Source organism: Topomyia yanbarensis, chromosome 2, assembly GCF_030247195.1.
Source record: "Topomyia yanbarensis strain Yona2022 chromosome 2, ASM3024719v1, whole genome shotgun sequence".
In the NCBI taxonomy this organism is placed as follows: Eukaryota; Metazoa; Arthropoda; class Insecta; order Diptera; family Culicidae; genus Topomyia; species Topomyia yanbarensis.
The window spans coordinates 146,519,583-146,541,771 of record NC_080671.1 but is presented as its reverse complement, the minus strand read 5'-3'; the positions used below and the strand labels follow the sequence as shown (position 1 = coordinate 146,541,771).

General features: G+C 40.7%; 1 protein-coding gene across 13 annotated transcripts in view; it reads right to left on the bottom strand.

The window, feature by feature from the left end:
* The window catches only part of LOC131681656 (ubiquitin-conjugating enzyme E2Q-like protein 1), a 205,060-nt gene extending 183,073 nt beyond the window's left edge, over window positions 1-21,987 (bottom strand). For 2 of the 13 annotated variants that reach the window (XM_058962589.1, XM_058962591.1), the window contains exon 1: window positions 20,480-20,934. The gene's annotated coding sequence lies outside the window, so the exon portion shown is untranslated. Of the gene's footprint in view, window positions 1-20,479; window positions 20,935-21,267 lie in introns of those variants that run through there. The other 11 variants (XM_058962581.1, XM_058962578.1, XM_058962582.1 and 8 more) reach the window with 11 other exon arrangements.
* Window positions 21,988-22,189: the final 202 nt, after the last annotated feature.

Sequence of the window (22,189 nt, the reverse complement as noted above, 5' to 3'; positions counted from 1 at the left end):
GAGTCTGCGGCATGCCCAGACAAGCGTAAAGTCACTTAATGACTTATGCTGTCGGAACCGTGACTCCCCAGAATCGCAAAACTGACCTCGGCACCTAACCGACCGAATTTCTCCGTCGGAGTAGACTAGGCCTACTACCGGGGACTAGTTCGAATACATCGGAAAGTAGCTCCGGCAGATGCTCGTCGGGGCGCCTGTCAGCTGGAAGTCACCCTCCACCCAGAATCGCAGATCGACCTCGGCATCTGCCCGGGTAGTATCGGTTTCAGAAGATCTTCCACTCCCGGGGAACTCTCCGCCGAGGTAGGCTAGCTCCACCGTCAGGGACTACGCCGAGTAGCACCGAATGCGACAAACCACCACGGTCGTCGGGGCACCAGTGAACCGGAACCCACCCCCCCAACCGGAATCGCCGGATCGGCAACGGGATCCAACTGGTCAACGTAGAGAGAAGGGCATGTAGGATATAATGCCGTGCAGGACTGATATGGCGGTTATGAGACAAGCGAAATCTAGCACGACCAGCTAGACCTGGAATCAAGTGAAGTGCATTAGCACGCCTCCCCCCGAATTAGTCATGTCAAATGGAATCCGGGGGATCAGGCAAATGTCGGACTTCTTGGAGGAGTTTAGAGGAATAGGGTTCAGAGTTATCTTCTCTGTTCAGAGTCCCTCACTCTGGCACACGATGGACGAAATCAGTAGTATAGTCTAACTACTGAACGTGTGCCGGGTCGGCGTAAAAGCTTTATCACCAAGTAAAAAAAAATACACGCTCTGACTTTTTTCCGATCGCGTCGAACTGAGTCGAATGGTATAAGAAATTCGGCTCTGCGGGCCTCGGTTAAAATGTCAAAATTCCGACCGATTGCATAAGTTTTATTATGAGAAAGGTAAAAAGGTATTCAGTCATTTTCTGGTTTTATTTTCACTGCATCAAGAATGCTTCTCATATCCTTAACCCAAAGACTAGTAATTTATAACCTAAAATAAAAATATGAACATTTTATGTCCTTTGTTTAAGCATGTGCATTCACGAGGATCTATCTTTCGACAAAAGTCGCTTCAGGTAATGCCCTAGAAATTAAAAGGAAGCTGCATAAAAAGAATCGCAAAACTTTGAAAATTCGCATAAAAAGCCGCATAACTTTGAAAATCCGCATTAAAAATACCGCATAACTTTGAAAATCCGCATAATAAAAACGCATAACTTTGAAAATCCGCATAAAAAAACCGCATAACTTTGAAAAACCGCATCAAAAAGTCGCATAAAAAACCGCATAAAAAAGACTTCAGTGTAAGACCAAAAAATTTTTTTTGAAATAATAAAATAAATAATATGAGTAATATGGATAAAATTAACCCTTTCATAGGGGGTGGAGATAGCGTAGTTGGCAAATCGATTGCCTTGTACGCAGAATCACCTGGGTTCAATTCCCAACCCCGCACATAGGGTTAGAGATTTTTCTAAAGAGATTTCTCTAATCCGACAAAGAGGCGAATGACCTTAAGGTTAAAACCTCTATAATAAAAAACCCTTTCATACCGAATAATTTTCTAGCACATTTATGGTTCCAAACCCGTTTTTCTTAAAAGTGTTAAAGAAACACGAAATACCTGTGTTGATCATGATAGATGCTCCTCTAGCAGTGCACTATATCTACGGTCACAAGTGCGTGCGGCGAACAAATTTGATTGCATCTTGATCATTAGAATTTTCCGCAACTTTGAGCGTATAATTTTTTGAACTTTTTCAGCGGCTTCTGAATTAGGCCATTGATTTGATGAAAACCGGTAATATTCCGGATCTTCAAAGCCCCATATCTCCGGTCACAGTTGCGCGCGGTGTACAAGTTTGATTGCATTTTATTTCCAAAATTCCGCAACTTTTGGTGTGTATTGTCATACTTTTTCAGCGGCTTCCAATTAATTGCTTTCCACTGTGCAGTGTGAGAAGCTGCTCAATTTTTACATACCGATCCTTAATACACATTTCCTGCAAAGTTTTCAATAGTTCGATTGGGTAGAAAAGATAGCCGAAAGCAGTCTACATTGATAAAATTGATCAATTTTCAACAATATTTGAAAACAACGAGGATATATCAAATATATTTTTTCACCGATAACTTAAAATGTCTCTGGCAGTACAGCTCCACTGAAATCCAATCAGAACAATTGCAATAACTTCAGTTCTACGAATATTTCTTGTAACTATAAGCGCTCAAATGAACGGTAATAATCAAAATTATTAGTTTTACTTTTTTGTGAGGAAATCTTGTCTAACTCTAAAGTTATAGCTTTTAATTTTGTTTGCTTTTCAACAATAATACGATTGAAATGAAAAAAAATTATCGATATTAAAAAGTAATGAAATTAATAGGATAAATTAAATTGTCTAATTAATGTTCTAGATGAAATGAATAAAATGAATGACTGAACAAAATTAGCCAAGTCAAAGATATTTGAAAAATAATTTTTGTACAGAATAGAATCTTCAGGTCCAGCCATCTTTATCACTTGAGAATTGTTTCATTTGGAATTCTCGTTCTGGAGATATGGGTTTATGATTCCTACACAAAACAATACCATGACAAAGGAAGGGTCAAACTACCACAATAAGTATATAAATTCTTCGAAATACCATTGGCCATTGAAAATGTCTTTGGACTGCTTTTGAGACACGAACATTCTTGAAATTACAAGTCGTATTTTTCGCAAATAAATATGCTTTTAGTCACCTTGATCATGAAAAATGTATATTGGGGTTTTCAGTACAACTCTGTATCAGTTGTAGTTACACAGTAATATGTATGACATAAATTGAGTCCAATGTATAAACTGTGATTGTAATCTTCGCTAATTTACGTGCAGAATACGGAGTACTCAAACGAAACGTCCATTGAATTGTCCAATACCTGTACTAATTCTGGCGTTGTAGCTTCAATTGAACCGTTCTCAGCATAAGGCAAATTTCGGCAATTGAAACCATCGCTATAAGTTAAAAGTATCCTTTTACTGGGATGCAAGTATAGTTCGATAGTTCAGGGGCCTTTGGGCGCCATTTTCCCGGATCTAATCTTTGCATATTTTTGGAATTGGATTCATAAAAGTGCATTACAATACAATGAATATATCTTCAATAATTCCAAAATATCTAATGACATATTTGAACATATGTTTCATTCAAAATTCAGTAGAGATAAGAAAAGTTTATAAAAGTGCACGTGGGATGTCTCTTTTCAACATTTTTGTCTTCAAACAACCTAGGTAATATTTAATTTGTTTCCGCAAGTGGCTCAGCTCTACACTAAAATGGAAAACGATATCTAGGATTCGTCTGTACACATCGAAACCCAGCAAAACTTCACCGAACTATCAACCGGAAATCACAGCAAACCTCCAGCCGGCGAAAAAAATTCGGTGCATAGAGCGAACGTTCCGCTGCGTAATGCAGCATACTGGGGGTTCGCCCGGCTCTTTTCAGGCCCCGTACGCTAGTTGAGAATATTTCCTCAATAATTTAACCTATAGCACGGGTCGCATGACACTATGGAATTGGATCTTCCTGTTTAGTGGGTTTTTACCACCAGAACAGATGGTCCGTAGTGCATTTCTTAGCTGGTTGAAACAACCACTACCGACACTACATGGCTTATTCAGGCTGCTCGGAGAAAAAATCTCACATTGAAGGACAGCTTCCATTGATGGCCGAACAGCCAGATCAAAACGTAACATAAAGCTACTGTCTGTACGTCGGGTCTTGTTGACACAGCTTGCTGCTGCGTGTTGAGATCCTTTTTATTGGCGGTGACACATTAGCTGTACTGGGGGTCAGCCACTTTGGTGAACTATGATAGAGTACATACATTCGTTCGATATTCTAGCTGATTCACGTATCGACAATGATTTATTCTATCTAACTAGTGATATCACTTTCTGGTCCGGTTTCTTGATGGAAGATCCGGATTTTCTGCCAATTGCTGGTACTTCGTACAAAGAACAGTACATCGTCGCTGTTGTGCTTATGACAAGTGTCATTTAGCACATTTCGAGAAAAACGATATTTAAAGTTGGTATTTAATATCTTGAAACTTATAAATGGTATAAACAATTCAAAGAAGGCAATTGATACTTCTATCTATTCTGTATTAATCTCTCAAATATTACGAAAATCGGTTGACTATGTTGCGAGTTTTTACTATAAATGTAAACAAAATTTGCACTCACACGTGTCATAGGTCATTGATGACAAAATTTGTATGACATGTCATAATCGTGCATGGATAAGTTTCCATAGAAAAAAATTATCAATTATAAACTTTTATTCATATCTTTGGCTTCATTTGGTCTATAAACAATCGGTGAGATGCACTTTGAAGGAGTGGTTTTTCACCATATTCCGCTATTTGTAAATGCCTGGGAAATGTGTTTTTTAGTAAATTTAATAATTTAATTCCTATGAATGTGAAGCCAATTCCCATTTTAATGGATTTATTAATCTTTTAAATTCTTGATAAAAAGTTTAGTTTGATTTACCTATACACTCAGGTTTTTTAAGCGGGGGATACAGGCCGCGTAAATGAAAACCGCATAAATTTCAAAATCCGCGTAAATGAAAACCGCGTAAATTCAAAAATCCGCGCAAATGAAAACAGCGTAAATTTCAAAATCTGCGTAAATACAAAAATCCGTGTAAAAATACCGAGCCAAAAAACCGCGCAAAAATCTGAGTGTTTACGAAAAATATCAAAGCACACACATTATTGAGTAGGTATAATTAAAAAGTAAAAAGCACCCTTTATTGAAAAATTATCTCAAAAACTCCACGTAGGGGTTAGGTATTTTTTACATTGAATGTGTATGCAAAATTTGAAATAAATGGGTTAAGTAGTTTTTGAATTCATCACCGAGTCGCTTTTCGATATTTTTGCATGAAAAAATAAAATAAAGAATATTATTGAAATGAAACATTATAATACATAAAAGTTTTGGTCAATTCGCTTCACCCAAGGTTCTAAAAAATCGCAAAAAAGATATTTTTTCTTGCTGAAACCCTTACCCCCCACCCCTAATAACTGCTGTGCAAGCAGAAAAAAGTTACTAGAAAATCTTCAATGAATTCGAAACTTTGTCTTGAAAGTATACACCACGTCTATTCGAAAACATACACCCGTTTGAGAAAAATCTCAAACGGACCGAAATGTCGAATAAAATTTATAAGTGTGTTTTGATAACTAATAACACTGAAAACACATAACACACACGTAATGCACGAAAACAACGTATCTCGCGAAATTCACACTACCAGAACAGCTCAAAACAGTTATGTGAGATGCTCAATTGAATAATTCAATTGCCTTTTTTGCATTGATTATTAGAGTAGAATTATCGAGATTAGGGAAAATGTTGGAACCAATTACCAAATAAACTCCGTTGCACGATGATCCGAATTTTTTTTTATCAAAAGCATTATTTTTTAGTCATTTATAAAATCTAATCTTTTGTTGCGCAAATTTGCATCTTCCATTGAAAATGTCCTACAATCGTTGATCTACCCTCCTCAACGCGAACACGCTGGCATCACTGATATCCTCCATTGAACACATCATTGCTCCGGTAGGTCTGCTATGGGTGAATGACTATGAACATGCTTAAAATTCATCGGTCATCGTACAGTCGTCCCCGCACGCGGGTGTATTACCTTCCTCTGCAGTATGCGCCCCCTCCTCACACCCGAGCCCGATCAGCTCGAGCTTCGACTAGAGGCCGGACACGCTCTGGAGTCTTGATAACGAAACCGAAGGTTTGCATTTATTTTTTGCCGGTGTGTTGTTTGCATGCTTATGACTTGCCTCGCGAGCAATTCCGGTCTGTTTCTGCCCCTTTGGGTATCACTAGGGTATGTGTGTGTGTGTGTGAAGTACCCTGCTAGTCGAGTGGACTCGAGTCGAGTGCTGACTTTCTAATCCGGTTTTGACCTATTTGCAGTCGGAAAGGCTCTATCCACTTCCCGGTGGAGGACCCATCAGAATGACTAAGGCGTCTGGAATTGTCCAAGGGGTTGCGTTGTGTGGAATGACATGAAGTGAAAAATGTATGTGCCATCACGTTACATCTCTCCGCTAGCCGCTAGTCTCGGAACTCGATTGGGCGGAACAAAGATGCTGCCGTTCAGTTCGCTGACATCTGAGAGAACCATAATTGAAGAGTAGAACCAAGTTGATGGGTACGCAGTTAGGGTTGTTGTTGTGAAATGAATCAGAAAACTATCACATTTTACGTATTGGACTGTCAAAGTAGCATTGTAATGGAGTTAAAGGAAACAAAGTTTTTTTTTTCGTTCTGGCCTTTTCCTACCAACTAAATTTGCGGGCATTCAAGTGAAAAGGTATTTAAAGTGAGCAACGGCTTATGCCCACCCTTATTCTCTATTATTGTCTGTCGGTTATGACTAAGATGAGGTTCAGCACGTATGCATGTGTAAAAGCCATGTGGGTATTGGAAATGTAAGTGCATTTTCTGCACTGGGCGCTTTGTCTACAGCTAGACGATGAAGCGTGCTATAGGAAGAGATTCGCTCGTTTATACCCGCACCCAGAATGACAACGCACCATCGTCGCCGTCGTCGTCGTCATCGTCGTCGCTTTAACCGTCACTTCGTCGGCGGGAAGGGAATTGAGACGAATGGATGTTTACGATAAAAATAATGCATTTCTACCTCGCTTTGTGAACGCTAGTGAACTTGCAACTGGAGATGCGTCTTTGTGTGTAATGTAGTTACCACAATAGAAAGAGTCTTGTTTTAACCCTAGTGAATACATGAATGCAAGAATGATGTGGGGTCGACTGTGAAAAATAGACTACTAGCCATTAAACAACCATCCGATTTTTTCTCATTTTTTGTATTTACGATCTATTAGACATTTATTTGAAATATACATCGTAATGATTGTTTGGTGATTACAAATAGCATGTTTAAAACTCGAAAACATTTCTAGAATACCAATTTTCTCACCCGATGAAAAATGTATGATAATAAATTCCAATTCTTACTAGCTTTTTTTCATTTTTACATACTTAAATAATTCTACTTTTAGATTAATATAGTCTCGCCCTGAAGGTCATCGTCATCCAAAAACCAGGAAAACCAGCCTCCGACCACAATTCGTATCGACCAATCGCAATGCTTTCTTGTATCCGGAAGTTGTTCGAGAAAATGATCCTATCCCGCCTCGACAATTGGATTGAAGCAAATGGCTTACTGTCAGATGCACAATTTGGCTTTCGTAAAGACAAAGGGTCGAATGATTGTCTTGCGTTGCTTTCAACTGAAATTCATATGGCCTATACTAGCAAAGAGCAGATGGCATCAGTGTTCTTAGATATTAAGGGGGCTTTTGATTCAGCTTTTGATCAACCTTTTCCTGATGTATACTATTTCACTTTTTTCCTAAATCTGGTGAATATCCCATATCTTGTATTCAATTTGTGTTAGTCATCTTCCACGAGGAATGTGTTGTCTCATCAATTTCCGTAATTGCAGAAAATAACAAAACCGTTCCCAGACGCTACTAGCCAATGTCGCGAATGTTATGCTGAAGATGATAACCACCCCCTGCCATCGAAAGAATTATCACTGTCTGCAGTTATCACAATCGCCACATGATTTCTTAGCTAGCACCCAATTTTCAGAAACCACATCAAAAAAGCTGTCGCCCGATTGTCGACATCGTTTGCCGACGTTCTGATTGTCGCAATCATCGTTGACATTGCTTCGAAATGTAGCCACGGAATGTTACGTACCAATTTTTCGACCTCTCGTGCTATCACGGAAAGAGGCCGCAAAGGGAATGGAAGGAGGAGCAGAATTAGTTTTGCTCTGTTGTTGAGGTTGCGGTTTACATACGGCCTTCACTTTTGGGGAGCTTTTTTATATGATTAGGATGGGATTTAAGGATTTTTTTTCAACTGAGGCTCATCATTCTCACAATGCCGATATGTCTGCAGTACATACACGGTTCGATCATAGCGATAATTTGGGTTCGCTTGATCAAGTTCACCACCCAAAATTGATCAACAAAACTGCAATCAAAATATTTTTACGGATGCTGAAGAAGAGCTTCCCGACTGTGCAATAAACTCGAATTCGAACGATTGCTAGCCGGATAATTGCAGTGGAAACACGATAAATAGCTGTGAAAAGTCAATGAAGCAAAGCAATTTTGGCAGAGTCAAAACGGACAACGAAAAGGATCACGATACAGTGCACTTCTTTATAGGTTCATCTGCTGCGAATTAATACTGAAAATTGCTGCAGAGCTACCGGGAAGCTTATATACAGTGCGGAAGAAAATGAACCGAAATGGACGGTGTACGTAAGGGTGAGAACCGCAAAACCGCTAACGATAAAAGCCGTTGAGAAAAGACTGAATAAATTTAATCACTGCCACCCTACGATGATCTTTCTTTGCTTTCGAACAGGATGTTTCCTTTGGAACGACATCAGTGCTAAGTGTTGATTCAAGTAGTATTGCGGGCTAGAATCAGCATTATCATCATCATCATCATCACCGTCGTCAACACCATTGGCATTTATCTGTGTTTGGTCATTATCAGTGCTCTTACTGTGCTGAAATCAGTCGGAAAAACTCATCGATGTTGTTTAGCTCAGCTAAGCACTAGCTTATAGAAGGGACGGTTCTAGATAAGGTATTTAGAAGCTCGAGTCGGTCAGTCGGTCAGTCGGTATGTATAGTGTTAGTGTTTTTGTGGTGACAGTGAAGTGATTATGCTTGGATAATGTACCGGGCGAAGATTAGCAAACCACTCTACCAGTAATTTAAGAAATTGTGCACGTGTGAAGACGATATAATATCAGCAAAGGAGTTCAAAAAGCGGTTACTAGACTTGGGTATGCTTTTGTTATGATGCCATTTTTTTTTGTACAATTAAAATGATGGAGGTTGGGGAACGTCTCTATGAATGCTATTGGTATTAAGGGTGAAAGGGGAGAGATTTGTTATAGTTTTTATCATTTTTAAAACACATGTTTTTGGTTACACAGAGAGTGTAAGTTCATTCAATCAATTTCTTTTTTTTTGGAGCTCTCCTACTGGAGCTGTAGAGCTAGGTTCTCGGAAGGGCTCTCCGTCAGAATCACTCGCTACAATTGTAGACGACACGGGAAATATCACCCACTAAAACACTGCTTAAGACCAATTGCAGCAGTCGGTGATTCTGAAAGTGATATTCATTGTACGGTACAGACATGTGCGGGCGTAGACTTCGCGATCGCGTGTATCATCGCGAAGGGATCGAGCATTTGTACGTTAACATGTTCGATCATTTGTGCGTTTGTATGTCGTGTGTGCTAACGCATACGTGGTTCAGATGCTAGAAGAAAGTGAGACCTTGCATATCACTAGAGCTGTCAGTCATGTCGCCATGGAACGTGTTGTCCAGTGGATATGAGCTTTTTTTAATTGGTCCAACTGAATATATGGATGCCGGACGTGACCTATTCACGATTCACCGTCGTTTGTAGGTTCGCGTTTGAAACTTCGTAAGTACTAAAACCTTATTGCCATGGGTATTATCAAGTTTTTGCGATCGCTGGAGTAGGTTTGCGTGGTTGATTGCGAAGAGCTTAAGCGTTCGTATGTTAACGTGTCTGTCGTGTGTGCTCGCGTGTATGTAACTTCGCGTGCATAGATTCGATTTTGTAACTGTGTGGCCAATCACATAGTCGCGTGTGTTACTGGATGGTCGCGGGGACCGTCATTCTGATAGTTAGTTTTCGGTGTACGGTTTAGAGTCTGATAGGGAGCGAGTTACTCCATATTACTATAGTTCCCGAGCATATTGTCATGGAACGTGTTGTCCAGTATGAGAGCTTTCTTTTTTGAAATTGTTTTATTGAAGGCATGGTCCTAGACTACTGTTACCGAGGATCGAGATTTCACGCTTGAGACGTAGTTTGAAAATTTATAGGTGCTGAGACGTTCACCGTATATCTGGGATGTTATCATGTTTGCGAGATTAGGAGTTAGGTTGCTTAGATAATCGCGCAGGTTTTCGATGCTAGAAAAGAGTAGCTTTCTTCATTTAACTAGAGTTCCCGGCCATGTCAGTATGGAACGTGTTGTGTAGTGAATATGAGAGTGCTTTTTTATTGGTTCAACTAAGGGCGTGAATCTGGGCTACTAGGGCCGAGGCACAGAGGAGTAACTGAGGTCGAATCCTGGCCAAAATTATTTACTGCTGCTATTGCTGTTATTGTGCCTTTATATGAACAAAAAATTGACAATAACTAGTTGTTGGAACAATTTGGCATCTATCCACCTATCAGTGCAGAGGTCAATTTTTTATATCCTTTCGAATACTAGTTATCTCGAGGTTATCTTTGTGAATACATTTGTTTTTCTAGTTGCATAAACAAATGATCAGTGAAAAAGGAAGAGGGGAAGGGACGTCTGTGCACATATTCATAGAGATACATTTTTCCAAACATAGTATTTGGCCCTACAGCATTTCGGTGTACCTCAAATTAGTAAAAATTTCGAAATTTTCAAATCGCTTGGAATTTGTGGATCGGATAAGCCCGGAAGAGTTCTTATGTTTTTTGGATAGCTGGAATCTTGTTTTGTAATACTGCTTCAGCAACTTTGCCGGATCAAGCCGTTTAATATAACTTTTTTATCATTCAAGTTTGGAATAAAATGCTTAAAAACGTATTTTTTAAAGTTGGTCCAGTGCACAGCAACACTACTATTTGTAATGATATTGTCTTATTTAATACAGTTATCATCACTAGAAAGCGCTATTGCTGGATATATAATGAAAATGTTTAAAAAATCCTCTCAAAATATCGCCATTTTGCATCAATGCAAAAATTCTGTAGCAATTTTCGATATATTCATAATTTTGCCACGTTATACAGTAGGCTTCTAGGTATGTAAAAAAAATATAACGAAACAAAAAATAGAAAAAAAAATATTTTGGCTATTGGCCAGGAATTTGTTTGTTACCCTCTGTGCGAGGGTAGAATTTCCCGAACGTGACCGATCAATGCTTGAGACCGCATTTGTAAATTTATGTATGCTAAAACGTTCATTTAATTACTGGAGTGTTGTGATGTTGGCAAGATTCCGAGCGTAAGTATGTATGGCTGATTGTAATTGCATGTTCGCGTCTGTAACCAGGTTTGTGTTATCGCGACGGCCACAAGCGTTTGTACTTTTGGAATGAGAGAGATTGTGAGTGTATATGAGAGAAAATTTATTTTATAATGTGTGTTAGTATGAATCTGATTGAAGATATAGTAATAAAAGATTAAATGACATGCCGAATAAAGAAAAAAGGAGCGTATGAACTGATTGAAATTATTTTTGGAACACATGAGTAGCGAAAAAGTAAACTACTAGAAGTACAACAAAAACAGTCTAATGAAATACAAGAAAAGAACATATGTAACATGTCATCAAACTACTTGGACTCGTCTAAATGCCAACAAATGCTACTTATTTACCAATAACGACGATTGCATTCTGTTAGAATGTTTTCATGCTATACTGATCGGGATTGGATGACTCATGTACGTCGGTAAATTATTTGTATTGTAATTTATCCAATCTGATCTTCTCGAATGAATCGAATCGAATGAATCGAATCGAATGCACGAATCGAACATCGGAAAAAATGAGCAACGTGTCCTAGGAAGGATTATCCACCATTCTATCATATACGCCAGTTCGGCATGCATTCTTTGACCCAGCTGTCACAAATACTAAGGCGAACATATACGACTAGTACATAACAATTGTACACTAGTGCTAAAAACTATTATTATTACAACCCAATCACAAACAGACTTCTACTTTAATATTTTTTTAAAATTGTTTTGATAAGCCTATGAACAATGACCGACCAATAAAGCGACACACAATGACTCCCACTGGAAACCGTGTACACCAACACTGTCATTAAACTGTGGGACAATGTCTGCAAACACGGCCCATAGCAAAAGCGAACCCACGCCGAACCGCCAGTCGGCCACGCCAGCGTGCATAGGCTAATGGTTGATCGTTAGTATTGGCAGGTGCAGAGTATGAAGAAACACAAAATATAAAAAAACTCATTTTAATCCACCTGGTGGTGCAATTGTGCCTTTCTCATTTATCCAAACTACGATTCCATGGCTGGGTATGTTTAATATAATGGTGGAAATATCTATTGCATATTCAGTGCGATTTACACATACGTACAATGAATCGACAGCTTCGAACTTGAGTTGCTATGTGTCGACGCAGAAACACTTGAAATCAGCGGCGGATCCAGGGTTCGTGAGTTTGGACCCCACCAAAATTTTTCAATTTGTTAAGAAATTTTAAATTAGTTTTTCAACTCAAAATCATTTCAAAAGATTTTTTTTTCAGGCGGTTTAGGAAAAGGTTGTGAGTGATGTGGGGGAGAGGTGGTACCCCTCACGGTATTCCCCTAATTACGCCACTGTTAAAATACAGAAATCCGAAAAAAACGTAAAATAAATGTTAAAGCCGATGACACAAAGGTACATATGTAAGAGGAAACAGAATCGTGATCAGTTTTTTTTTGCTAATAGTGATGGTTGTCTGTATTTATACATATATCTATATATATCGAACAAACAAAAGGTATTATTTTTGCGTCTTATTACATTCTATTAAATGCTGTGAAACAACAAAACAAAATGTGTTAGACAAATTGAATATTTTAAAATTGAAGCTCTAGCGTGTAGGCGAGTCGTAATTGCAAATCTTCTTAGAACAATATTACTGGTTCCAGTAAACTTGAAACTGAAATGTACAATAAAACTGCACATTATTACTATTATTATAATAATGGTTGATCCTTTGCGGGGAAATTGATGACTAACGTCCGTTAACCTGAATAGTGGTCGCAGTGGCAAAGTTTCTCCACTGATCGGTATGAAATCAATTTGTGACAAGCTGCCAATCCAAGTTGTCTCACACCGCATGCTCAACCTCGTGCAGGGAGTTGTTTATGATACTGAAAATAATTATATGTAGGTTGACGATCTTTCAAGCACGCCATGGGTATAAAATTTAGTGACAGACGAATTACTTAACTGCTGGACGGTAAAATCGTCAACACAACACTAACCACTAAGTTGTTTTGATCCTATAAATTACCGTCTGCTTCTTTCAGAACTTTCAGAACCTATAAGTGACGCTGGAGAGGCGACTTCACCATCGGGACCCCAGATATCGATCCATCAAAATAGACCGGGACCAAAGATTATTCTTCTCTTTCGAGAGAATACGTGATCAGAGATTTTTTACTACAGAAAATTCAATCGATCTTCACAGGGATTGAACCAAGAGCTACTGACGGGAGAAGCAGTCACGCTTACCACTCAACTACCGGCGCCTTCATAATAGAAATAGAATTTGAAAAGAACGATTATGGGGCACGTGTTGTGCAACGCCAGAGACAGATTTGAACATAGCAGTCATAGCCGCCTGCATCCAGCCGCTTCTCTGAACCATGACTTGGAGCACGATTCTGAGTGGAGAAACCGCTGTAATTATTACTTCAATTACAGCGGTAGGGTGCTCACCAGTATCGTAAATGTTTGAAATGCATCGTTGAACAAAATATGCACAATGTACCTTTTTCTGATGCAAGAATCCAGAAAAGGCGATTTGGGCTATCACTACGTCAAGACCTTCAATGACCGTCCACATAAAATAGCAGGTAGAAGCAACAAACTACATGACGAATTATGCTACCTCGTGTCATGTCGAGGACATCAGTATTTTTGGGAAATACGCTTCTTTAGGAAACAAGCAGCTGTTGCCAGACAGGTTCAAAGCGAATTGGCAGCCCTCTAAACATGAACAAGTAGCAATATCATCAATGGTAACACGAAGTAGGTCGTTAAGAGCACTTTAAGGCTATCTGACTAAATAACCCGGAGAAGTCAATTCTGCCGTAGTTAAACAACAACAGAATAACTACCTGTGCAGACCTTCTCCGCTGCTATTCCTCCAGCCATTGATACAGGAATCCACCAGGGCAAGTATTGTCACGGCACCTACCGGTCTGCTCGTTGTGGAAGCTAGGTCTACCGCCGAGGACTACAACGCGTAGATCATGGCGAAGCGGGGAGCTAAATGGTTCCTGGTGTCGTGACAAAACTGGTTGCTAATTGGTTCACGAAACGGACACGGACTGGAAAGTGTGCGAGAAGCATCCCCGTAGCAACCATCTCAGGCGATTCCGCATTGGCCAACGGAACCCTGCTACTGCACGGAGAACGACGACCAGCAAACTAAAGTGGAAGACGAAAGCCTTCAACCTCTTTCTTGAGGCATTTTGGCCGGACAGCGGGATCAAGAACGTTGATGCGGCTGATCTAACAAGAATGATTGTGACGGCTTGTGGCGGGCTTAGAGAGCAAGATCGGAGAGTGAGAGGGAAGCGCAAGGCGACGTTTCGGGAAGCTAGGGCCGCTGTAAAACTGGACACCAAGCTTACCAAACTATTTTACCATAAGGAGCTGTGATGAAAAAAGTAGACGCCAATCGCTTCGAGGCGCTCAGTCGACGCCAGCTGAAATGTGCCGTGGCAAACTAAAGGTTGAGGGTCTCTTCCCGAAGCACGATTCAACTACCTGGTCACCGACACCGTACGGCTAAGAAGAAGGCGCAAACACAGACGAGTGGCAAGTGACTAACGATGAGCTCAAAGAAGCGTCAAGCTGAATAAAATCAAAGAAAACCCCGGGTCCGGATGGAATACCAAACGTGGTGCTGAAAGCTGCGTACGTGGCATATCTGGATATGTTCAGGAAGGTGATGCAGAAGTCTCTAGCAGAAGGCAGTTTCCTCGAAATGTAAAAGGTACAGAAGCTGGTGTTGCTGCCAAAGCCAGGGACACACTTAGAAAACTCCTGGAAATAATTATCCTTAACAGGCTGACAAAATGCACGGAGAGGGAGCACGGGCTGTCCAAGATGCAGTTAGGATTCCGCAAAAAAGTATCGACATTGGAAGTAATTCGAACAATGGTCGTGAGTACTGAGAAGGCATCTGAACAGAAGCTAAGAGGAGGGCGATACTGATCTGTGGTTACGATAGATGTGAAGAATCCGTTCAACAGCGCGAGATAGGAAGCCATCGCCGTACCGCCGAACAGAATAACCATGCCAGATCCTGAAGAGCTACTTTCAGAGTAGAGTGCTGCTGTACGAGACGAATGAAGGGCAGAAGTTAATGCGAGTCACAGCGGGCGTTCTTCAGGGCTCCGTTCTCGGTCCAACTTTCTGTAACAAGATGTACGATGGGGTCTGGACACTGCAGCTGCCCAAGAAATCGTTTGTTTCGCGGACGACGTGTCACTAGCACACTAGGGGAAATGAAGGTGTCGGTGAGTCCACTGTCTCCATAGTAGACTCTATCGAGAACTGGATGGACGCCGTCAAGCCTCAGATAGCTCACCCCAAGACAGATGTGGATGTGCTGACCAACAGCAACTGTAAAGCGGTTCAGCGGATGCAGCTCACCGTCGGAGGGCTGAAGCTCGTGCCACGTCGACTACGCCTGCAAAAAGTCGGCGAAGGAAACGAACGCAATACCGAGGATCACGCCAAAGGTAGGCGGTCCGAGAAACAGGACGAGACGTCTGCTATCCAGAGTGTTTCGTCATCGATATGGGAGATATGGGATTTCTGCCTGGAGTGCGATGCTGAAAATCAAGCAAAACCGCGAAAAGCTGAACGTTCCGGTTGGTGGCCGTACGAGTTGCAAGCGCCTACAGAACAATATCGTCGAGAGCAGTACGCGTTATCGCCTGGAGGAAATCGAGTGCTACAATCGTAGAAACACCAGAAACATGAGGAAGATGGTGAGAATCGATTCGATGGTGACGTGACAGCAGGAATGGGACAATGCGGAGAAAGAAAGGTGGACCTACCGGTTCATCCCAAACTTGTCACCGTGGGTCAATAGAAAGCACGGACACCGCTCCTGTCGGGTCATGGCGGCTTCAGGAATTATCTTCATCGGTTCGAGCACGTAACGTCACCATTGTACCCGGAGTGTGCGAACCACAGCACTCTACCGGTTTGCCCGAGAGAAATATAGCGAAAACGAAAGAAGAATCGGTATCGGGAGAACTTCTTTCTCCGGGGAACTCTCGGTCGGCGTAAACACCACCGGGGAGTAGACTGAGTACATCGAGACAAGACACCACGAGTCGCGGGTCGTCGGGTCATCAGCGAACCGAACGTCTTGTCCCGCCGCAATCGCCGAACCGACCTTGGCACCTAACTGGTTGGTTCGGTTTCGCGATAACTTCTCTCGTCGGAGAATTCTCTGTCGGAGGCTAGGTTCATCGTCAGGGGCTAGACCGCTAACAAGTCGGGAGCTCGACAAGAAAGTGGTTCTAAATGAAACACGGGCTCAGTAAATAAGACAACCCGAAATTTGCCATCCAGATTGTCCTCGTAGCGGAAGAGCACTGATTCTCGACCCATAGCTAACTTTCCTACTGCCATACAGGAATTGCCACGTTGTGAACCAAGAACAACTAACTACTAAGTTATTGGATTGGTGTGTGCTGTGCACATGACAAAATCTCTCCCCGAAGTAATGCCATAGTTCCGGGTAGGAATCAGTAGTTGTTTTAGCGGGTCGGTTCGCTAAGCTCACACATCGAACCTATTGTCTCTGGGTCATCTAATGGACAAATCTCCCAGTACGTTAAGCTTCTTAAAGAACTTCAATATCTGGCACGAATAATCTGGGAATGCTTTGCCAAATATCGCTGAGCTTATTCTGGTGATAGAAAGAGATGAGCAGTCGAATAGTATGTGTCTTGAAGTTTGCTCCACTTGATACCATTTCTTTCAGGCACTGCCGTGAGCTTTTCTTAACTTTACCCTACTCCACCGAACCGGAACATGTTTGAACCGAACTGGACCCGAGAACAGACATCTCCCAAAGTGTTATCGAGTGCAGTCTAGTACGGAACGGAAATACTCCAAGTCCCTAAAGCTATTCACCGACGGATCAATGCTTCACGAAGAGGTCTGACTCCCTGAATGCTTCCTGGGTTCCGGAACGGAGTGCGATCTCCAGTAGTGAGGATGTAGATCGACTGGCATGTTCCGGTTGCACTATGAGAAGACTTTTAATCTAGGGGATACCAACTATAGCTATCATTAGAAAGTTCGAAGGAATCGCACAGGACGATTGATATCTTACTAGATGAGTACTCGCGGTCACGTCTAGAGTATAAAGGGCAACATGAGATAAGTAGAATAATAGGAAAAACCGAACCGAACGCAGTATTTTCTTACCTTGAAAACGAGTCATACGATCCACGCCGTATCTCGAGTTAATCGCCCCTCTACTGCAGCGGATTTGGTAGGCTGAGTATCTGGAGAGAGAGAGAGAGTCGGACCATAACTCGATAAAATTGCTCGTAAACCGGTATTTCTACCAATGTATCAGCACCTACGATAACGGAAACCCCGTTCCAACATCCTGTTGGCCAAACACGGCGACCGTGTTCTGTGAAGATTGTTCTGTTCGCTTGTCCACGAATATCCTGGATCTAAACCCCGATTTCACTACAGACTAGCGGGAAGCTCTAGTATCATTCTCGTTGCGTGGAAGTTATGGTGGAAGTTCACGAACATGTATACGGAGGATTCATACCAGTAGAGCGCAAAATCCCTCGAGCATTAGCGTTCGACATTGTCTCCGTCAGTTGCAGTGAAAATCAAAACAATTGAAAAGGGGAAAATGCGTTTAGAGGAGAAAGTGGATGCAAAATGTTTGATGCGGGAAAAAAGATAGAAATGAATAACTCGTTGAAGAAAAAAAAAAGATGCGTATTGACCGGGAGTCGCGCGAACATGGGCTTCAGAAGAACCGAGAGCTCAGTAACCGGGAGATCGAGGAAAATATCGCCAACAAGAAAAAGGACGGATGGAGAAGAAGGAACAACTCTGCCACATAAAGCCGTTGGTGGAGGATCACCAGGATCAGATGTACTTTGTAGTTAGAAACAGTTCAAGGAAGCGCTATTTTTTCGTATCTACCGTTTAGCAAATTTATAGAATTTAATCTGAAGATATTCTGAAGATATTTGTCCGAAATTCCGAAGGAATCAACGACGAAGAAAACCAGTCGTAGATTACGGGCAACAGGTAGTCGAAACTAAACATTGCGATTCAGGAGATTGTAGACGTCAACCCCATCAACCATGTATTTGAATTTTTTCCCATTTCCAACGATAATATGTATCCTGGATGATTGGAAATTTGCAAAATAGCTAAAACATCTAACAAAAGCATGGCATAACCTGCTCCTTGCAATGTCAAGTTGCCCAGAATGGTAGCACCTGAAAGGGTTGGATATTTTCATTTAAGTCAACGAATTTTTGTTACATATTTCCAAACAATGCCGAAGGCTCGGAACATTTTGTCTAGTCAATAAAATTATTTTATCGCATCATCTATACGTTTTAGTTAAGACGTTTGCAATCCATTGTATTGACCTGGAACTTGGAATGCTCATACTACAAGAGGTGCTAATCTACCATCGTATCCGCCTTTTCAGCAACGAATCTTATATGGGTGTGGCTTACGCATAGGTTAGTTTTATCGGCATGCCGTAACATGATTTAAGCCGTCAGACTAGATTTTGACCAAGATATTATTTGTCTGTATTTATTTATTTATTTTCGTCAAGCATATGTAGACTACATAGAATGGTTTTACAATAATTACTTATATACTATACATTATTTCTACGGTTTAGTTCAGATTTGATTTGTTTTCTAGACATGGAAAGGTCAATTATTACACAATTTTCATTATAATAACGCATCATTCTATTGATGGGGCTATTTTTAGCATAGTTTGTCCTAAAAGATTGTTCTTGGAATAAATTACGAGTTCTTAGTTGTCGGCTAGGTACATAAAATTTTATTTGCGAAAGTAATGATGCGGATTGTACACGTTGAGAAATAATGTCGTTGATAAAGTAAAGCATGGCAAATTCGCGGCGTTCTTTGAGTGTTTGTATATTAATGAGCATACAACGTGCTTTATACGATGGAAGAGGAAATGTCGTCCAGTTTAGTTTACGAAGCGCGTACAAAATAAATCGTTTTTGGACTGATTCGATGCGTTCTTCGCACAGGACAGTGTATGGGTTCCATACTATGCTGCAATATTCCAAAATTGGCCTGACATATGTATTGTATAATGATTTTATTGTGTAAGGGTCTTCAAAATTGAAGGTGAAACGTTTAATAAAGCCCAGCATACTATTTGCTTTATTTATTATTGTATTATAATGTTCAACAAATGTGAGCTTGGAGTCTAAGATTACGCCTAAATCTCGTACAATTTTACATTTTTCTACAAGTTGGTTGCCTAAGTGTATGTCTATGGGAACATTTGAAATTTTTCTGCTGAAGGTTATTGAGTTGCATTTCTTTACATTAAGTTGGAGTAGACTTTTGCTACACCACGAGTGGAATATATTTATTTCGTTTTGGAATATTTCAGTGTCTTTGACATTTCTTATTTCCATGAAAAGTTTCATGTTATCTGCATATATAAGCACTTTATGATGTTTGAGTATAAAGGTAATGTCATTAACGTACAGAATAAAAAGAAGAGGGCCTAAGTGGGAACCCTGGGGTACGCCAGAGGTGAATGAAATTGGTTCCGAGAGTATATTCTGAAAGCGAACTGTTTGTTGACGTTTCGTTAAATATGATTCGAGCCATTTCAATAGTTTATTTTCTATGTCATATTTTTGCAGTTTGAAGAGTAATAAAGGTATGTCAATACGGTCGAATGCTTTACTAAAGTCTGTGTAGAGTGTTTCCACATGGTTGCCATTGTCCATTGCATTTACAGTAAATGTTACAAATTCTAAAAGGTTTGATGTTGTTGAGCGGCCTTTATAAAAGCCAGGACCTTACATCTCAACATTGTGTGCTTCGAGCAGGTTGGTTGGTTGTTGTTGATAGGGAATCAAATAGTATACTGTTCTCCTTCAGTCTGATTGTATACCTGTATCACCCATCCATTTTTCTTCCTGAATAACGCAGGCCTTTACTGGATATACCTGAACGGTCAACTTTGATTATTAATAATAGCAAAAAAAAATTGTCAGATGAAACTATCTATGGATTACTTGGAATAATTGAAAAATTCTAAAAAGTCAGTTTCCGAAAAAATGAACTCTTACCATTCAATTATTATCGCGTCCCCATTACCAAGGATTAAAACAAAATATACCATCGAAACAACATTTTATCGCAATAAATCTCAGATCATGTTTAAAATAATTACAGAGCTAAGGCAATTCTTCTCCTACCTGGGTTGAAGGTACTATTAAATTCTTATTGTTAATATATTGTACGGCATGTGAAGTATTATATACTTTCTTACCTTCAAAGCACACCATCTATGTAGGATTACACGTAGATCACTACATTCCTATTTCATGTGAACTAAAGCAGTGCAGCTAACAGCAGAGTAGTGTTATTCCAAATGTGATTCGAATGTGTGGCACAAACAACACTAACAGTAGCCTAATCAGAACGAAACTATTTACAACTGGGACGACAGCAACGGCAACGACACAATAATCACGATAATAAAACTATCAACAAACAATTTTTTGTTTCCTTCTTCTTCTATTTATTCACTTGCTTCTTGTTTTCTCTGTACTCACTCACTTACTCTGGTTCTACAGTGATCGTATGCGTTTGGTGCATCTAGTACAAGCGAGAACACGAACTCAAAAGCAAATTTTCTGTTAAATAATATTAATTTCGTTGAGCCGATATGAAAATTGCTAAAGTGCCATTTATACGCTCCGTCAGTCTGCCGTCGAAATTATTTACATGCAATTCCTATGGAGACGCTCACACAGAACATCAACGGTACGGAACGTTTTGACGTACGGAACGTGTGAATGAGCACACGAGAAATGCATTCAACATATCCTGATGAAACGGTGACGTAAAGTTGACGCTCTCTTTCGCAGATGTATCGTGTGAATCGTACTTAAAGCATATGCAATGTGAGGTACAATTTAAACTTTCTGAGTAATGTGTATATGCATTTTAGTTGCAACTCAAACAATAACCAAACTTCAGTTCAAACATTTAATGTCGGATTAGTGAAACTTTGGCTGCTATCTGTTCACAACTATGCATAGAACTCTAGCATACATGCCACAAGCCATAGCACCGAACCATCAGTACAACCAGGTTACAAAAAAAACTGGTACTCTCACAACATATGCACTCACAACAAACTTATTTATTTTGTTTTGCTCGTCGCGGTATGAAATCCTTTTGCCAAAGCGGGCATGTCGAACCATCAGGTTTATCTCCCGCGTTGTTGATTTCAATATTATTTTTTTTTCGACTGCACTTTTTGCTTCTTTCTCTCGTTATCTCGCTTCAAGCAGCTATACCGCTATCGAAGATGATACACCTCGAATGCACACAGTAACTCGACACGCAGCACAGATTGTGAGGCATACAACGAAAGAAGAAAAATAATCGAAAAAACCACGTCCAAACTCGTTCACCCGCGGCGCCTTCAGTGCGGGGTGCATGTACGACTCAGCAAAACAACACACAACACAACAGCTCAGCTGATTTGTCGGCGAAACTGGTTCGAAGCTATTTTTGAAGTCTTACTCTCTTGCATACATGCACTTCTCTTTCTTCTGTTGCGCGAATGCGGAACTGCATCGAACGTGCACTTTTGCTTATTTTCCACTCGAAACCAGAGATTGCACTTGGGATGCTGCGGTTCCCTCGTTTTTTTACTGTGTGCGTCGTGTATCTGATGCTCCCCTTCCGCGGAGCGTGTATCCCTTGCGCGTCCGTTGGCGAGAGCGATCCAAACACGGCGGCGACCCGAGGCAAACTGAACGCCAACCAGTTTGTTGGATGTTTGTGGAGAATGGAACGGGCAATTGTAACATGCAGACTTTGCGCCACGACTAAACAGTCGCTCTTCGGCACTTTCCGGATGAATTTACCGAGCGGCAGCATGGTTTCTGTGGCTGGGGTTAGGTCGAGTGAACGACGGAGCCGGCGCCGTTTGAACGGGGAGCTTTTTAGTACAAGAGTACAGACT